The 17,706-nt window shown below is 40.6% G+C and overlaps 1 protein-coding gene across 3 annotated transcripts in view; it reads right to left on the minus strand.

The window, feature by feature from the left end:
• The window catches only part of shisal1b (shisa like 1b), a 130,006-nt gene that overhangs the window by 42,768 nt on the left and 69,532 nt on the right, over positions 1-17,706 (minus strand). For 2 of the 3 annotated variants that reach the window (XM_074678032.1, XM_074678030.1), the window contains exon 1: positions 1,601-1,871. The exons of the other annotated variant lie outside the window; for it this stretch is intronic. The gene's annotated coding sequence lies outside the window, so the exon portion shown is untranslated. Of the gene's footprint in view, positions 1-1,600; positions 1,872-17,706 lie in introns of those variants that run through there. 3 annotated transcript variants of the gene reach the window in all.

Raw genomic sequence — 17,706 nt, forward strand, 5'->3', positions numbered from 1 at the left:
GGCAGGCGATGTGACTGTGTATAGTGCGTGCAGGCATTAACACTGTCTCAATGTCAATGACTCCTCATAGTAGGGAAAGCCACTGATGGCCTCCGTATAACTGTCCCTGTGAGGCAGGACACCGGCTGCGTGTGTGACTGGAACAAGGTGACCCGGGAGACGGTCCTCCACTTCTGACTGACTGCCACTTCTGACAGTTCTGACCTCACTTATGTGGGAAACAGTCCAGAGAACCAACACAAAGCAAGGACGGTCAGAGCGCTAATCTGCAGCTAAAAGCAAATTCTTTCTGTATAAACACATCCTGCTGAAAATAGAACCACACTTCACTATCGCTGAAATGAATAGATAGAACAGCTTGGACTTGTGCAGTATCTCTCCTTTAGTGTCAAAACACTTATGAAAAATGACCCCATGTACCTCCACCTGTGTTTACACTGAGAACAGGACACTCTCTGTCCCTTTCTAACAACGTTTTTAACAAGAGATCATTAAAACTTGCATCAGAGGCCTTTGTTGCCGGAGCCAGAGGGCACTCTCCTCTTACCCACACTGAGAAATAGCTGCAAGGACGGTGTGTGACAAACAGTGAGGAGGAAAGGTCTCTGCTGTAGGGTTTTTCGATCCCAAACTGAAAGTAAACACAGCTTGAACAAAGGGAGAGTCCTAAGGGAGCTCATTTATTGTATAAATTACTCACCCGCTCATCCATTCATTACAGTAAATTGCACATTCAGGTATCACAGGGTTTCAAAGAAGGTTGTTATGATGCCTCCTATAGCCTGACTGGTTTAATGTTTGAACAGTTTCCTCCACTTGTGGTTATTAAACGTCAGGGCTCACCTAGGAGACGCACACCCTACAACAGACACCAGAGAGATGTATAATCCGAGTGCATGCATTATTGCAGATTCAGCCACGCACACAATACACTAACACACTTTTGTGCATACACTAACACACTCTAAACAATGCTTACTGTCATGCAAAATCATAAAAGCCCCCACAGGCTGCCCCCGGGCCAGTTTTCACAGAGACGTGCAGGCGAGAGCAGGGATTTTCACAGAGGTGCAAGCTTTTGTGTGAATGAACAAAGGGAATCTCCTTCCCTGCCTCCTCTTCGCCTCTAAATCCTATCATGTGCCACCATCCGTCTCCCACACGCCTGTTTCCAAGTTACCGGCAGAGTCAGCTGCCAATCCTTCTTAATTGCCTCCTGTGCAAAGTGAAGTGAAGGCTGAGAAGAGCAGAGCGATGAGAACCAAGCTGTTCTCGCTGCTGAGAATCTACCTGAGCAGCACACCGTGCACCTTTGGGAAATTACACAGTTGTGTTGATCTTGTGTAAAACTTCTGTAACCAACCTGGAGAGTAACTGGGCGTAAAAATATCTCCACAAAAGACTTTAAATTTAGTGAAAGAAACTCAGTTTAGTAGACGGCTTTGTGATGATGTCTTAAAGGACACTCAGGGATGGAAAGCACATTGATATGAAAGGCTTTCAATAAGAAACGTCTCCTCAGAAATAAAGGAAAGATCAAAGGGGAACAGTGGCAGCAGACAGAATGTGTTCAACCAACGAGCAGCTTTTATTCACTTACCTCGCTCGCACAATGAGACAAGATCTTCTCCGTGAATCCTGCTCGCAGGATTTGCCACCCTGTTGCTCCTTGTTCTCTCTTTCTTTGTTGCGTCTTCCTCACAAATAGATCCTCCTCATCCTCAGGACCGGTGCTGGAGTTAACAGCTCATGAGGGAGGGACGCCGGGTGGAAGAGAAGGAAAACACACCCAGAGAAGAAGAAAAGAAACACACTCTTCTCGCCCCTAAGTCCTCCTTGGCAGTGTATCCCCATCCGACAGAGCTCAGCGACTGAGAGTGTGTGAGTGAGAGAGAGAGGGAGGACGAGTGAGATGAAACGATACTGAGTAAGTGGGCGAGTGAGAGAGAAAGTGAGAGAGGGAGGGAGGAGGGTGATCCTCTAACTGTGTGAGCTCCTGTTTATCTCTCCGTGTCTCCTCTGCATGCATTCCTTCCCGACAGAAGCCACAAGGTCAGGAGCTTTTACAGTAACGAGACTTTGTTTCCTCTTGAGGGAAAGACTTCCTGTTAGCTCTCCACTAAACTTCCCTTAAGACTGAAACCACTTTGCATGTTATCGCGCTTTATTCCCGTCTTAATTTTGTTATACTGTAAACCCCGATAAGTTGAGTTTACTTGAAAAAAGCTACCTTAATGCCTATCTTAAAAAAACGAAGTAATGAAGCATTAAACTTAAGTTAATTTAACTCAACATCTTAAGCAGTCACTGTTATTATGGAAAATCATTCTACTGAATGTCTTTAATCAAATAAACCTGATGCTTATTTGTTACAAATTGAAATATCAATTAATGTTAAAAGAATGTTGAATATCACTGTAAAACATAATAAGTTGACCTGACTCAAAACTGATAGATGTGATATAAATACATTTGCCTTATGAATTAAATAAACGTAATAATAAAAAAATGAAGCAGATCTGAAAAATGAGGTTACGTATCATTTTTAAGTATAGCAGGGTCTCATATCCACAGCGTTCCCTCCTCACTCATGGTTACAAATGCTGTCACAACAAAAATGCTGCTTTAATTTCATAACTTTGGTAACCCTGAGTGAGGAGGGCAGGCAGTAGATATGAGACCCTGCTGTACATAAAATTATTATTCTTTAGAGGGCACAGGTTGTTTGTACTGAAGCGAACCAGACTGCTTGGTGGAAACGCAGCTGTAGGCAGCTGGTCCATGCCATGATGCACAGACAAACAGTCTGTGTCATGGGGAGCACAGATAACCTGTGCCACTGCTGAGAAGTACAGCAGCAGGGTCTCATATTGACTGTGTTCCCTCCTCACTCACAGTTACAAAACACAGTCTCAGAAACTAATGATTTTAGGTTGTGCTTACTTAAACAGTAACAAAAGTTAAATCTACTCAGTTGCTCAGTTATATATTTTCAAATCATTTTGTTGGCATCATACAAATGGATTAAGGAGAGGTGTCCCACTTATGATTTTTTTTTAAATGACCAAGGATCCAGCAGCTCTTACCGACACACTCATCAACCATAAAGATAACATAAAAATTTTTTGTGAGGCATTTCTTTTAGTAATTTCTCAAAACCAAACAAAAACAAAACAAAACATACTTTTGCCCTTATAATGATAATGATTATATTTTATCATATTTTATCATTATAGTTATTATTATTATTATTATTTTTATCATTGGGAAAGTGTTCTCTATCAGGGGCAGCATGAGGAAAATATGCCAGGATTTTGTTGTGAGAGCATCAGGATCAGTATTTTTATGTTTTTAAGACCATTTTAGACCTAAAAACATTTTGCCCCAAATATCTTTATCCTGCATTCTGAGTTGTTTTTATGGACCAATATTTGCATTTTCTGCACGATTTGATATTTTTTTTTATCTAGTCTGGTGTCCCCTGATGTGTTTTTGAACTCTCAGTGTCCATAAAGCACATTTTTACATCAAGATATTCATTAATTGAAACACACCAGCTGTTAAAGGTCTTGCGTTTCTGCAGAATACACAGAGTGTTAGCTTTATATAAGGAGTCTAAGCACAGTCCTAAAGTAATTTGTGTGACATTACTTGATGTACTTTAGTTTTGTTTGTGCACTTGGCAGAATGCGTTACACATAAGGAACAACTCCTTGTTTTCTGAGTGTCAGCACTTACTGTGTGTGTAGAAGTTGGTGTATTGAGATCCTCTTTGCTCCTCTGACTAATGATGTGACATGGTAGACAAAGAGCTTAAGAGCCTCCCCTGAGAGCCCTGTAAGGTGGCGTCAATACTCACGTGAAACGCTGGATCAATTAGGACACACACACACACACACACACACACACACACCAGTGAAAGGTGATTCAGGGGCCGACTTGACAGCTTCCTCCATAATGCTTATCAAGTGTCAGAATGTCATGAGTCACACAGACAGACACTCACAACACGATGGAAGTGACAGAAATCCTCAGTCACACCACAGATGAAGTGACAGAGAAACTCTGAGCGGTGAAACTGAGAGGCCCAACATATGGACGTGTCATCTCAAGGCTGCACGATGGCCCGCTGACGGTGTGAGGAAAAGGTTCTACTGTGGAGCTCTGTGGGTGCTAAGCCATCTCAGTTAGCGGGTGATACTGCTGCAGGATGAGGGCTGGTTTCTGTCTATGGGAGGACGGGGAGGCCTGAGGCATGTTGTGTGTGGACGGACCTGTTTGATGTTCAGCCAGGAAGATATGGACAGAAGCAATATAATACTCTGCCAGAGTGTGTTTGTGCTTTGCCTCATAGACTTTCAGAGTGTTTAGAGGAAATAAGTGTTACCAGTCATAACTAGAGTACTTATTTCCGATCCAGCGCAATCATCCAAATACCATCGTTTCTGCTGCTCTCCCTCTGAGACCAACAATCAGAGCACAAACCAAAACTTGCAGTGTGTAATAGCCAATCTCAATCAGTTTTTCAAATGTTTTTGCGTTTAAAAATAAAAAAAGTCACAAAAATGATAATATTTGGGACAGAAAAGAACTGTAATCTAATTTTTGCCATAACTGCTGTTTTACTGACTCTCACCCACGGGCTACATAGTAAATATTACACATTTTGCTTACAACCCTCATGAAATATTAAGTGGATTGAAAGTGTTCTTCGAAAATGAGGTCATGAGAAATGAGTGCAAAGCTGCACGGATTGTTCGCTGGCGGCACTTAGTCACAAGATTAAACCTCCGATGACTGAACATCAGACAGTAGGCACACTAATGTCTTTCATACAGTGAGTACATCAGTCATACGGCCTAATGGGACCTCACCTCCAGGTGTGTATCCTCTTTGAGCTGAGAACAATGAGAGTTGAGCTCTGCGGTGAATTCACACACTCCGTTTACAGAGACTGTTGTGTTTGAAGCAGCAGCCTGTGAGTGGGGAATAACAAGTCAAAGGGCTTGCCCTGGTATTCCCCACTCTCTCTTCCTTGTTTCTGACTATTTCCTCTGTCCTATATAAACCTTAGAGCACTCATAGTGTTTGTGTCCATGCTGGGGCAAAGGGTTCATGAAGAATTCCTGCTTGCATCATCAAGGCAGATGCACATGATTGTTAAAAAAAACAGAGCTGACTGTTAGCATCATCACCTTCTTTATACTCTATTCCTTTTCTCTTCCTGTTAAACATCCGTCTCTCTCCTCTGAGACGTTCAGATTATAGGAGTTATTCTGATTTTGTGGCTTTTTTTCTTTTCTTTCCGCCGAGCTCTGGGAGATTTCTTTGAATCCTTTTAGGAGACTCCATAAACGCAGAGGATCAGCTTACACACCCCAACCAGTAAACCTGCAGGGTATTTGATACAGATGTGACTCTCAGTCTTCACAAAAACATGCTGCGTTTGTATTGTATTGTATTGTCCAAATGTGAGGAAATGACATTCAGGATATAAAAAAAGCCTCCTTCTATTTCCATCTTTTTTTGGCCTGGTATCTGCAATCACAGCAAGGTTCTTAAATGAATTAAGGTTCTTATGCAAAATATGGCTCCAGCTATGAATTAGTGTCCTGCAGCTGATGCCATGTGGTCCCATGGCAATAAAGTGAGTGAATGTTGTTGTCAGGCTTTTCTCAGGGGCCCTGCTTAAGCACACTAGATGGAGGTCAGAGGGGGCATGGGGAGTTGTGCAAATCCCTGCAAGTCACTGCAAGTCCTCTGCTCCTTAGATGGATGCTGCTTATAGGAAAGTGGATCTTACAAATCAAAGGATCATTAAATTATTTTTCTAGCCATTTAAGTGATACTCCAGGATGGAACAAGTTGGGTCCTATCACAAGGTTGAGGACAGAAATTACCCCTACAGCAGTGTTTTTGTGCAGCAGAAGCCCAGGGCGCACGCACCAAACACCCCCTCCCTGCTCCTCTGCTGGTTTCCTCTGCACTCAGACGGGGCCGTATTTCACTTGACCAAAAACACAAATAAATGGACTCCCACCGAAAAAATCTGATATCGGTCTGCATTCACGCTTTATTTAGAGGATTTTCAGGGCATTACTTTCACACAAAAACACCGCTAAATAAGGCTCTAGTTCTTATCCTGTCGTAAAACGGCGCTACCTCCGCTGCAGAGCCACAGCTGGCTATGAGGCACTCGCCGCTTAGCGTATCAGTCCGCGCGCGGCGTGCCAGATATACACAAACGCAGGTAGTCTGCCAGGACGAAGAGACACTATGAGAACTAGAGCCTTATTTAGTGGTGTTTTTGTGTGAAAGTAACGCCCTGAAAATTCTCTAAATAAAACGTGAATGCAGACCAATATCAGATTTTTTCGGTGGGAGTCCGTTTATTTGTGTTTTTGGTCAAGTAAAAAATGGCCCCGTCTGAGTGCAGAGGAAACCGGCAGAGGAGCAGGGAGGGGGTGTTTGGTGCGAGCGCCCTGGGCTTCTGCTGCACAAAAACACTGCTGTAGGGGTAATTTCTGCCCTAAACCTCGTGATAGGACCCAACTTGTTCCATCCCGGAGTATCACTTTAAGGTGCTATTTCTACTTTGTTTATGGCAATTTAGCTCCCCAAATGTGATACTTGTTACTGTTTTTTGATCTGCAGGTGTACATTTCATGGTCAGCCTATTGAATAGAGATGTTCCTACATTTTCCAATCCAATCCAATTATTTTAAAGCACATTTAAAAACAATGAAATTCAGACCAAAAAATTTAAAAAATAATAATAAAAACACAGGCGTAGAACAAAAGGTAAAAACTTGGACAATTAAAAGATAAACGATTAAAAGCTGCATTCTCGGGCAGAGCCGAGAGTCAGGGACTTTTCTTTCCTCCTACAAAAAGTATACACAAATATGGTTTTAAACACCTTTATATAATCGGTATGTCTTATAAGACGCCAGTCATTCAGGTGTTTTTAGGCCTCTGAAATGAGATGCCAGGAGACATCAAACATTTCATTTTAAAATTTACCCACATATCCATAAAACCTTTCTTCAAAGGTCTATCACAGCAGTAATATTGCAACATTATTTCCCAGTACGCAGCTCCATCCACTTGGGTTGGAGCTGTGCAAATTCTCCTCCTAGTCATGTGATCTCCCTTTGCAGGTGCTGACTCAGTCGTCACAAAAATAAGATTCTGACACAACATCAGCGCTCTTCTTTCTGATGGAGCTGCTGTCAGTAAATGTGTCATTCTGATAGCTTTTGCAGTACAGCTTGTTGTAAATCTGTAAACTTCATCCAGAAGAATTTAGGTGTCACTTCACATCAGCTTTTACAAGATTTTATTGTAGGTTTCATCATTTTTCTTCTTCAAAAACAAACCTGCCACATAAACGTCCTGATATTTGGGTCACAAGTTTCTTTTCAGTACTCAATCTCATTTTGTGCTGAGAAGCAAATTAAGGCACAAAATCATCTTCTACAAAGAACAATTGAGAGACAAAGGAATTAGCTTTCAGTCTTTCCTTTTGATGCCTTTTTTGATGTGTTGTGATCCTTTGTAAGGGTGATTTTACAAAATTCAGTCCGGAGTCAAAAGTCAACTTTTCCTACTTTGAGGGTTTTGCACTTTCAAAAGCAACAGAAAGGTTTTCTGACAGGATTTGAGTCATTCTTCCCCTGTGTTTTGTTTTCTCTGAAGCAGTTGTGCAGCCAATAGTTGTCATAAGCTCCTGAAGTGACAAGTCGGTCCTGGCACCACACTGACAAAGCTTTGCCCTCTCCAGAGTCCCTCTGTCCAAACTTCAAACTTTTGTAACTGTCATCATGTTGCCAAGACTCAGGTCAGCTCTGGTGTGATGTTTTAGCTTTACTACCATCATTTCTTCATCGTCACGTCATTACTGACATTTGTACTGTCACAAAAACACAAACACTGCCTGTTGTTCTTCCATCTGAGATGTGTCAGAGATATTATTTCAAAATTAGGTGTCATTAAGAAACATTTTGTTCATTGGAAGATAAAAAGTTCTAAAACAGCGAGTTGATTGTTAAAGCCAGGATTATTGGAGCATTAATCAGGCATTGTTTGATATCATAAGTACATTGATTTTTGTTTCTAGTGCTCATAACAGTTAACCCAGCTTCTTGCTGTCACTATGACAGAAAACAATGACGTCTCAGTTGGTACGTTTACATTAGGGATGGGTACCGAATTAGGTACTTTTAAAGGTACCGACCGAATTCTGTCAAAAGTACATGGTAACGGTTCATGTAAAATCAAAAGGTACCATGTTTAGGTACCTAAATGCATCCTTGTGACTGTGAGGGAGTGGAAGGGTAGCCAATTTTCCATGCTGGACATGAACACAGCATTGCAAGGTTATTTAATGAAGAATAAATATGTGTAGTCAAAAAAATGTATTTTATTACTAAACAAATTGATATTTTTTACCACAGAAACACAAAAAAGTACCGAAAATTGGTACAGTTGAGTACCGGTACTGATTGCCAGGTACAGGTATACATGTAGAAAGAGAATCAGACTTCTGCCTGAGAACGTCTCACTCCGCCTTGATAAGCGGCACTCTGTCCTTTTTTGATAAGCAAAGCTGCATGCATGACTGACCAGTTTCGCTTCACCTGGAGAGGTGGAAACGTTCTAATGACAATGGCTGAGATGGATGCAGCTCTAGCTCTTTGTTTCTTGTATACTATGTGTGTTAATTGCTTTACATGGTGTTTGTTGTGTTGGAAGGCAACAACCTTATCTATCATGGTACCCTACTTCCTCTTCTGGGTGAAATTAGCTCACACCGAATGCAGAGGCATCGCATCATGCCAAATCTAACCGCAGTCCCATAGCAATCACATTATGCTATGCTCAGTCTGTTCTCTGTTCCACTAAGCTGTTTACATGCATTTTAATAGTCTGATCTTGTGGATCTCTGGAGGGGCCATTAACACAACAACAGTTTTAGGATGAAACGCAAAAATCGTTTACATGGAAACAGCGTTTTAGCTGACCTCAACATATGAAAATGGCCTCCAGAGTGGATATTTTTTCTACACAGTACTGTTATTACAATTGTTGCAGACTACCAGTGCTTGAGATGCAGAATCTGATGAATCTGTTGACTGTCTTTTGACAAAATGTGCATCTGTTGCACCACATCTGCACTTAGCATTCACCGATGCCACAGATGAACAGCCCAACTCCACTTTGGTGGAGATCCACCAAAACCCTCAGGGTTTCCGTATTAACCCAGTTTTTTGTTTTTACTGGATCTTTTGCGTTTTGGGCTTCAATGTGGTTGCTTTAGCCAAAATTATGCTATAATATACGTATCCTAGCTATATTTAAGTTCCTCATTATAAATTCCCAGTTTACTCCAAATAATCTGTTTATTTCCATAATTTCCAGTGAAAAGTTTCCAACTTTGAAAATTCCCAGACTTTTGCAACCCTACTTCTGCATAACACATTTCATTAAAAAAAACCCAACAACTCCAAGATGACTTGTTGAACAAGTTAAATGTGGTATCACAAAGAATAGAAATATCTCTCAATTACTTTGAGTTAAAGTGACCACCTGTGGACAGGTGACCAACTGAGCTAAAGCAGCTCCCTTACTGTGTTTTCTAGATAAAATTTCTGTTTCATGGATATATCTTTTAGGGAGTCAAGGACTTTTCTCTACCCCTGCCACTGTGATAAAATAGATTTAATCTTGAAGATAAAAAGGCTACAAAACAACAACCCCAAAATGAAGTGTCTTCATAAACAATCACTTTTACAGAAAAATAATGCCACAAAGTCTGTGCCATCCAGCAGTTAGTTGGTGAAAGTCCGTGTCCATTCTTTTAACAGATGGAAGATTAATCACCGTGGAACAAGGCTCTTCAAATCTTTTGATAAAGAGGCCAACTGGGAAGTCAGAACACCCAGAGCAGCTCCATAAAATATTAACCGGCTGTCAATAATATCTGCACTTTTCATCCCACTGTATGTGTCAACAAGAGAAGCCTCAGAGTGCCCCCACCTATCACGATTTCACTCTGAAGCCTCAGTGGGGAGAGTGACTGTCACTCACTCTGAAGCAGACTGATGAAACTGGATGGCTGTGTAAATTTTTTATGAGTTTTTTTGGGGGAGAAAGCTTTCAAAATGAATTCATGTGAATATCTGCAAACCTCCTAATGTTTAAAGCATCTTTCAGAGAAAAACACAAAGCTCCTCTCGTCATGGTCACGGTCACCGTCACGGCCGGAGGCGTCGGTTTATTGCTGCAGTCATAAAGCGCTGAAATTACTTTTGTGTTTGTGCATAAACATGATGTATTATTACAACAGTCCTCCCCTGAGAGATTTTTTTGTTCAAAGTTTTAAAAGCTTTTCACCCTGAGAGCGACTGTATTCTGCTGTGATTGACGCCTTCGCTGTCGATTCGGTCCTGGATAATTACTGAGGAAGCAACACGGGGATCCTCAACACTGAGATCAATTCCACTCTGGGCCAGACACACGGGGTGCAAAGAGGTTTTTCTTCTTTACAGCGCCAATATTAAAATGAAAGAGTGCATGAGGACAGCAGGCTGTCAAATGCTGTATCTGAAGATGGTGACGAACAGTAGGCGAGTAAACCAGGGGCTTTTAACTGAGCCACTGAAAAGTTGATATGAAAAATAAAGTCTTACCACGAAGAGGGTAAATTATGAAAATTTGAACTTAAAAAAAAACTGTAGTATTTTGATTTACAACTTATATTTTCTTAATTTACTAACTTTCTTTATTTCTACTATGGAGGGCCCTGTATCAAACCAGAATATTTTTAAGAAAGTAAGTAAGTATATATTTTTTAAAGGGTCTGTGAGGAGTTTGAAAGTGATCTAGAAAAAGTCCCCCTTCTGGATATGTGCCTGACCGTAATCCACACTTTAAAATACGAGTATCGGCACCAATTGCTGGTTACGGGTTATTTTAAATTGCTACTAGTGTCCAAATAGGGTGGACCAGGACCAGATCGATCAACAGCACATCTAGGTCTCTATGAAAACACCAGGCCAGCTGAAGTTAAGTACTGAGGAGAGATGAAACACAGAGATTTGTGTTTTTCTCTACTAAAAATGATTTCTGTGACTATTTTTGTAGTGATGGTGGACACAGGAGTCTAAGTGTGAGACAGCAAAAAGACAGAAGCGCAGAAGAGAGCTAAAAAGAAGAGTGATACAGCCCCAGCTAAAGGCTAATTAGCCTTTAGCTCATTCTATCAATATAATGAAGAGTGAGGTTACGTTAGCTCTGCTTGGTAGATGACTGGCGGGACATAGCTAACCAGGATTTGCTAACGTTACATATTACAGACATGTCTTAGAGCACTGGACTGCCAGCTGCACTGGATATAAACAGCTACTAAACTACTAACAAACTGACAGTGTTTACTTGTTGTCATGTTAGCCTACAGATACATCGGAGCACAGGGCTGCCAATGTCGCTAATATATAGCTGGCTGCTACAACATTTGCTTGATGTCATGTATCAAGCCGCTGCACTATGTAACTGTACTGATAAATACCTTACCTCCGCATGTTGTATCCAGTAAAAAGATGTCTTGAACAAAGAAAATTTGTTTTGGTCCGATCTCTTTTTGAATTCCAAAACAAACACATGCCTCACTAAAAGTAATTTACGACAGTGTGCGGAGACTCTGCACCACAAGGTGGCGAGGGAGTGCAATTACAACAGATCCTCCTCATAGCATCTTTAATATTGTACCTTTCTTAGAACAGAATCACATGGTGCTTCACAAGAAAAATAAAAAAATACAATTTTAACAACAAAAGATAAAGAAAAAAATACATCGAACATTTTGTCGGACAATGAAAGAGAAAAATTTGATAATCGCACATTGATTTGTACAGGGAGAGCCAAAAGCCTACTTAAATTAATGCGTCTTTAACAGCTTTTTTAAAATGACCACACAGATAGAGAATACTTAGGGGGAGACTGTTCCACAATGTTGGAATGTTGTTCCTTTAGTCTTTAGACAGGCTGGAAGGACAACCAGCAAGCCCTGGTCGGAAGACCTGAGTGACCCACTGGGGAGGTAGTTGTGGAGCAGGTCAGCGATTTATTCAGGAGCCTGACCATGCAGACCTCTGTACACACAAAAAAAGAAGCTATTGTCAAATGGAGAGGCAATAAGCAGATTTGGCTATTTTTCCACTGCCCCCTGAGTACCCAGAAGTTTCTCAATCACCTTTATTAAGTCTTTTATTACTCAGGCTTCAGCTACATGCTAACCCAGCTAGAAGCGTCAGCACTGTGCTGCTACAAATCAAACCCAGAGACATGACGTAATGTGTGGGAGACCATCAAAGATGGCAGGTTGAATTACAACTCACCCTGGCTTTAACGCAAAAATGTCAAACAGTGACACAAAGCTGCAAATCTTTGAGGCGTGAAGCTTTTGTTATATCTGCCCAAGTCAAATCTAACACACCTGGAAGTCTGGATCTGTGTGTCTCACACGGTGATTCACAGCTTTCTGACAGAGAGATAAAACAAAGTAACATTCATTGAAATAAGCCCCTTTATCTTATTTTGACACAACTATTGTACAGAAAAATTAAGCTGTGAGTGTTCTTTTAAAGCCCATGTGTGTTTTCATACTTTATGTTGATCTAGGGTTGAACTTGAGCATTACTGGCCCGTCAAAACGATTTCATCACTGCTTCACTGTAGAAGCATGCCCAGTTATAATTCATCTGTCACTGCAGACTTACTCATTACAAATACTATCATGTCTGCAAGTGAGTGCACTTGACCCTGTCTGAAGAAGACGGGTATTATGCCCTTGACAGTGATATGTACCTCTTTACTTAATGGCTATTTACCATATAGGTAATGTGATTAAAAGTCATGCTGATCATCATTTCTGTGCACAACATCAGAAACACTGTTAAAGAGCAAACTTCAAGATCTAAATGTGCTCCAATACAACAAAACACAGGGGATATTGTCTCATGTGCAACTCTAGTTATGTTCAGCCCATTATATGCAGAACTGCCAGACAGCTGCAAGACGAGGTGCTGCCCAAGTGGCTGCCTGTTGTGGCAGCTCCCTATTCCTTGTCCGTTTCTTGTAATTTTTTCATCTCCTACATGTAACCATGACCGCATTGTTTACACATGAGATCAGCTGTTAGCAGCCTGTAGCATGCCAATGCTAACTGGTGCAAGGCCTGATGTTTCCCCACAACGTGAAGAGAAAGAGGTGAGGACGATGTGCTGGTACTGAGGTGAGAGCTAATAAGTGATGACATCAACCTGTCCTTCCATCCATCTTTATTGAGGATGTAAGATCTATCTCCAATAAGATGGACAAGCTAGCTATGCTAACCCAACAACAGGGAAAATACCAGAAGGGAGAGTAGCTTCATGCTATTCACGGACACGGTTAACCGAGCTAACACCAGACACCAACGCCACATTGTAAGAACTTCACCTGCTGTGAACAGACAGGAGACAGAGACTGAACAGACTGCTGGACCCTGTGAAGGTGGAGGCTGGCTGACTGGAGAATGATGGCCAAGCTGTCGTCACCTATTTTCTTATGGACCCTCTGCACTTCCTATACACTTTCTTACTTTTATTTTCTTGTATTGCTGCTGTGACTCCTGAATTTCCCCTTGGGATAAATAAAGTTTATTCTATTCCATTCTATTCTATTCTATTATATTCTAAGTCTGAGGAGTTCTTGTGTTTCCTACACCACTGATGAGCGTGTCTTCATTGATGTGGGACAGTAAAATCTCAAACCTGTTGACTCCTGGCCTGGCTCGGCTAGGCTTATTATGTCAGTTTTTGTTGTAGTCAAGGTAAATACATCTAGTTTTGGCATGGTTTGGTTTTTTTGGACAGTCATTGGATCTTTTTAGGTAGTTTTCATGACTCCCTGTCCTGCATGATCTGCCCAGCAGTGAATTGACGTGTCACTGCTCCAGCAGCCAGCAAAAATAGGACGGTTGTGTATGTGCTGCCACCAGCTGGACCTCAACAGAGTGGATTCAGTGTGAGCTAACACACTGACTTGAAGAGAAACCTCTGATCTGATGGAATGAAGCCGGAGCTGAGATGCATCTTGGGTATCTTGGCCATCAGTGATATTTGCTGTGTCAAAATGACGTCACTTTAACAAGACATGCAACTTCAAGTGGAACACACTCTGTTTCTGAATAAGGTTTGATAAAAGTGAGGAGGCGTCCAACATGAACTAGCCTTCAATCCCCCCAAAAAAGAAAAATCCAAATAGGCTTTATCAACCTTGTATGGTTTCATCTCTAGCATGTGTTTATCTGCACGAGGCCTCTGTGCTTTTTCAAACAGACCCCTGTCTGTATTAAAGGAAAACCTTCCAGTTGTCCTCTCAAATTATGTCCATTCACATCATGCTCATTTCACCTCTCCCTCTTTCATTTTTGTTATACTTTGTGCTTCAAAGTTTTAATTATCAAACAAGTATGATGAATGGGCTGCATTTTCTGCAGTATTTATTTGCTAATAAAGGAATGAATAAGCTTGAAAAAAAGTCCTGAACTGTCACAAATTGCACTATCCCTGTACACAATTCAGGATGCAGATTAAGCATCTGTTGCTGTTTTTGTTATTATTCTGCATTTCCTCTTTAAAAGAGAAAAAGCTGAATAAAAGGGGGAAAAAACAGAAAAAAAAACCTTTTTTTTTTATCTTTGGGAAAACAATAAATTCTGTACCAACTTTGATAGTGGTTCAAAGCAATGGTTATTGAAATAGTTTGATCAGCAAGTAGTAAAACATGCTATAAAAACTCTGACTACTAACTTTAAAGCTACTTTGAGAATTTATGTTACAGATTATGAAACAACACCTACATTTTTACTGAAAAAACAAACTGCATAAACACGTGCATGACAAAATCAGCACAGATATAAGAGACACCACTCTGTCCACTGGAGGCATCAAAACCCAATCCAAAACAAAACATCCTCAAAGGAGCTTTAAGTTTTTTTATGTTTATTTGTTTGTTCTGTAAAGTAACTTTAATTAAAAATAAATAAATAAATCAATTAATTAAAAAAATTATTAAGTATACTGTTGGTGAGTGTGATGACTGTGCTACATTCCACATTATCTCCATATAATGAGGAGGTAATGTTTTTATTTTTGTCCACATATATAACAGTCATTGGGGACACTAAATGAGACGCTCAGATGTTCAGTTCACTTAACAAACATGAAGTCCATTAATGTTTTACAGCCCTCCATGAGGCCTGCTATAAGCAGGGCTCCTAAACAATGATGTCAAAGCAAAACCACTATTTATATGATGTTTACATTTCAGGCTTTTAGAGACAGCCTTATCAAGAGGAACATAAAATGAGCTGGTATGTAATAGCTCAGGGACATGAACAGAGATGCTGCGGGGACCAAATCTCTTAAACCTCCACTGTAACTACAACATAGCTGCCACTGCGCTCTATCCTGGACAGTTTTATGGATAACAATAACTTGTTAAACACAACATTGTCACCAAGCTCCTCACAGTGGGAGCTTGTACACTCAGTCTGAACACTCAGACTCAACAAATAATCGGATGCAAGCTACCTGAGTGTATCTAAGTAATGGTCATATTAACATAGAATAACACTAATCTGTCCAAATGTTTTACCCGTTGACCTTTTCCTCAAACATGTTCAACAGAGAGTCTTGTTTTCTCTAATTTCATTAATGCTTTAAAGTAACATTAGCATCTCTATCCTGTCCAGCGATCTCTATTGGCTCACCACAAACCTTGGAATGGAAAATCCATCCATTCATCCATCCAGGGAAACAAGTACCCATAGAAAATACTGGCATTCAAAGATAAAACATTCAAAATTTAATCCTGGAAACTTCTTAAAGTAAGGCAACATAGCACCACCATGCAAGAACAATGTTGATTTTCAAAGCCCAAACTCTGGAGCATTATTTGATCTGTTGCAAGGAAAAGTAGAGACCTAGATGCTAAACACAAACATAGCTACATTGCTGTGAAGGTGCGTTACATTTGTAGGATCAGATAGAAAGAGTTGTTACTGTGTCAAAGTTCTGGTCCCTGGAGTTTCTGCTGATTGGAGGCGGAATAACGATCAGCTCTTCTGTCGTCAATCAGCTGAAGTACTGCCCGATGTGATTTCACAAGGTCGTTACTTTAACAGCCATTCAGTCCCATTCAAGGACCCACTCTCATGTGTGAGGCTGTGAGTGTGCGTCAAGCTGCATTAAATCATGCAACCTGAGGTCGAGAGTAGGACTCTTGGGAGCACGCTCCTCATGACTGATGAACTGACCCTTGATCTGAGTGTGGGCAAGAGTGTTATAACATCCTACTGACTGTACAGAGGCTCCTAACGTACAGAAATGTGCAGCAATATATAAGAAGATTTTATACTTTCAATAAGTTATCACAAACCTTATCCATCAAATGTGAAACACATAATGATATGTCCTTTCAAGATGATTGTGCTCTTTCTAAACAGCACAAAATGTACTTCACTTTTAACAGAGGAGTAGACTGAGAGCAATCCCTTTTTAGAGGGTGCCCACCAACAATCAAAGTGAAAGAAAAAGAAAAAGAAAAAAAAACATGGTTAAGAATTTACTTAACACATATGTAAACTTGTAAACATACGCAGCAAACCCCTCTGTGTTAAAGTTCCAGTATTAAGCCAGTTCAGAGTAAGGTGTTAAAATCTCAGTGTTGTTTTGAGGTATTTATCTCTATGATGGTGTTAAACCATACTAATAGGAGTTACTTTGCAGTGTTGATGGATATAACACCACACAGTGTTACTTTAAACACCCCTCACTTATGGTGGCAAATTATGTGTTTTACAACAAACTGTCCTTTGATCTGCACTGGTAACCCAGAAGTTGTTTGTTAGCAAACCTTCTCAGTAGAGTAATTAAAGAGTATGAGTGGGCTGTGTATAACTTTTAATTCAGTCAAAATGAAAATGAAGTTTTTGGCAAGGACTGCACTGCTTTAACATTGAGACAAGCTATTTCACTCAAATGATTTTGGTCAGGATGAACTCAATAAAAGGTTTAAGTAGGTGCAACTGCAATGCTGAAAGTATTGGCTTTTAACCACACTGTACTGTAAAAACAAACCATTGGTCCAAATCAAAGGAAAAGTGTTTCAATCACACACAGTTTTTTTTTAATAACTGTTTTATGTTGGACTAGCATCTTTAGGTTAAGCCTCATGTGCTTTATAATTTGGTTAATTTTAAATCATTGCCCCATAAATCCAACTCAAATCAAACTAACCTAAATTTCCATGCTTTTCATTAAAATATTTTCTGTAGCCAAACTTGAAAAAAAACTTCTGCATTACATTTTAAGACAATTGATTTAGCGAAGTCATTTTTTGCCGTGGCAGTGTTTAGCAACGGTGAGTGAGGAGGGAACACCGTGGAAATTGGACCCTTCTGTACATGAGGGCACAGGTTGTCTGTGCCCAATGCCTCAAACTGCTTGTCTGTGCTCCGAAGCACGGGTTGGCTGTCTGTGCTCTATAGATCATGGACCGGCTGTCTGTGTACCTCAAGGCATGGACTTGGGAGACAAGGTCACAGAGTCTTCAGGGGGGCACAGGTTCAATAGAGTTAAATACTCAGACTTTCTGAAG

The sequence above is a fragment of the Halichoeres trimaculatus genome, unplaced genomic scaffold (genome assembly GCF_033239565.1).
Source record: "Halichoeres trimaculatus isolate MK-OKI-2021-1 unplaced genomic scaffold, fHalTri1.1 fHalTri1_scaffold_10, whole genome shotgun sequence".
Lineage (NCBI taxonomy): Eukaryota > Metazoa > Chordata > Actinopteri > Labriformes > Labridae > Halichoeres > Halichoeres trimaculatus.